This window comes from Sander vitreus, unplaced genomic scaffold (assembly GCF_031162955.1).
Source record: "Sander vitreus isolate 19-12246 unplaced genomic scaffold, sanVit1 R1_20, whole genome shotgun sequence".
In the NCBI taxonomy this organism is placed as follows: Eukaryota; Metazoa; Chordata; class Actinopteri; order Perciformes; family Percidae; genus Sander; species Sander vitreus.
In genome coordinates this window covers 279167-281666 of record NW_027595399.1, presented here as the reverse complement: position 1 = coordinate 281666, position 2500 = coordinate 279167, and the positions used below count along the sequence as shown (strand labels likewise).

Sequence of the window (2500 nt, the reverse complement as noted above, 5' to 3'; positions counted from 1 at the left end):
GACTTCATCGTCATTGTACAAGTACTACGAGATTAAGATCGCAATCTCCTTATGAAAGCTTTAGAAAAATAAGTAAATAAATAGGAATAGGCTGAATAAATGAATACAAGTAAGAAAAAAAGGTAAAATTACAAATAGGTGAACTTATATTGACAATTTCAGTGTATTTCGGGTATTGAAGGTATTCGACCAAATGAATGTACATTTGCAAAACTGTTAATAAAAAAAGGTTGCGGGCTCTACTTCCTGTTTGGGTGGGGTTGATGGAGGAAGAAGAGGAAGAAGAGGAGACAGAAAAAGGTAAATACTGCTGTGTGATAACAACGCTGCCCCCTGGTGGTGATCATCTAGAACAGAAACAGCACCACCTGCTGGTGAGACAGCAGAATGTCAGCTGTGTACTTTAAAGGATGGAAAGTGAAACTTAAAGCTGATTTCCACAATAATGAACGGAGCTGAGACGCCATGACAGGGTGTGAGATCTCTGCTGGAAAACACACACACGACTGCAGGAGGAGGAAGATTTTGGAAGATTTGAAGCAGTCAAGAGAAGGGACAGTAACTCGGTGAGTCTTGCTTTTGAGAGACATTTAGATACGAAGACAGATGGCTGAGAAAACTGCTCTTTTTGAAAGTTACCTGAACTGCCATGTGTGTTCAGAGACTTTCAGAGATCCTGTGTCTCTGAGCTGCAACCACAGGTTCTGTTCAAGCTGCCTGCACTCATTCTGGGAACAAGCTAACAACAAAAACTGTCCCATTTGTAAAAGAAAGTCCTTAACGGATGAACCAGCAGTGGACTTTGCACTGAAGGAACTGGCTGACAGCTTTGCTGGGAGACAGAAATCTGGATCATCTGAGACGGGAAAAGAAAAGAAGAAGGTGGAGGTGGTGTGTGATAAACATCAACATAAGTCCCTTATTTGTTCTGTAAGGATGAAGATAGAGCTGTGTGTCCTGTCTGTGAGTTTCCTCTCCACCACAGTCACACGGTGGTTCCTGTAGAACAAGCAGTCAGAGATCTGAAGGAACAGCTGATATCTGACTTACAGTTTCTGCAGGACAAGAGAGACAAACACAGACGAGTGGAGGAAACATACGATGAAATGAATCAACTCTCCAAGAAGCAGCTGCTGTCTACAGAGAGACAGATCAGAGCTGAGTTCAACAAGCTGCACCAGTTCCTGAAAGAGGAAGAGGAGTCCAGACTGGCAGCTCTGAGGGAGGAAGAGGAGCAGAGGGGGAAGACTGTCAGCAGAGAGATGAAGAGGATTCAGGAGCAGATCTCCTCTCTGTCAGACAGCATCTCTGCTGTGGAAGCAGACCTGCAGAAAGACAGCGTGCCGTTCCTCAGCAGTTATAAAGCCTCTCAGAGCAGAGCCAGAGTCCAGTGCTCGCTGTCAGATCCACAGCTGCTTTCAGGAGCGCTGACAGATGTGGCCAAACATCTGGGCAACCTGTCCTTCAGAGTCTGGGAGAAGATGATGGACAAGGTCCACTTCAGTCCCGTCATTCTGGATCCAAGCACTGCAAACGGCCGTCTCTGTCTGTCTGATGATATGACCAGTGTGAGACTTGGAGACACAAAGCTGAAGCTTCCAGACAATCCAGAGAGACACAGAAGGTATCCCTCTGTTCTGGGCTCTGAGGGCTTCAGCTCAGGGAAACACAGCTGGGAGGTGGAGGTGGGAGATCATCCTAACTGGCTTGTGGGTTTAGCTAAAGAGTCAGCTGACAGGAAGGGAGAGCGAATACATTCACCAAAGTATGGAATCTGGTGTTTATTATATTTCAGTGGAAAATACACTGGTGGATCTGGTGAGACCCTCACAGTGAAGAAGAGTCTCCAGAGGATCAGAGTCCAGCTGGACTATGAGGGGGGGAAGGTGTCCTTCTACAACTCTGAAGACATGACTCACGTCTACTCTCACAGAGACACTTTCACTGAGAAACTCTTCCGTTTTTTCAGTATCGGACAGGCTGGTGATGCTAAAACTGCAGAAATCAAATTGTGTCGGGCTGAGATTTGTGTGTGATGTTCAGGGAGGACGGAGAGAGATCATGTGGTGGAGGGTTTGAGTCAGAGAGATCCAGAAGATCTGCTCTGTTTTATGGCGTTTATCCATTACATGGTACCTGCTGGACTCGCCACACTGTGCGTCTGTTTTCCGTTGCAGATGTTAGTACCGCCTCAGCGTGGCTGGTCGTTATATGCCGGCTCGACACAAACACCAGCGTCAAGTATAAACATCAGGCCACTTGAGCTTGTTTTCCAGTTCTGTGGAGGCTCCACGCAGAGCTTTCTCCGTAGCCGATGTAAGTGGCCTGATGTTTATACTTGTGTGCTGGTGCGTGCGTCGAGCCGGCCACGTGTGTGTGTACGTGGCTACGGAGAAAGCTCTGCCTGGAGCCTCCGCAGAACTGGAAAACAAGCGGGGCCGCAGTAAACTGCCGTGACCTAACGCGACACAGAACGTGGACGGTGTGTTGTTGTTGTCAG

The 2500-nt window shown here is 47.4% G+C and overlaps 1 pseudogene; it reads left to right on the top strand.

Annotated features, from left to right (window-relative positions):
* Window positions 1–446: 446 nt before the first annotated feature.
* LOC144513196 (nuclear factor 7, brain-like) overlaps window positions 447–2500 on the top strand; it is a 3060-nt pseudogene continuing 1006 nt past the window's right edge.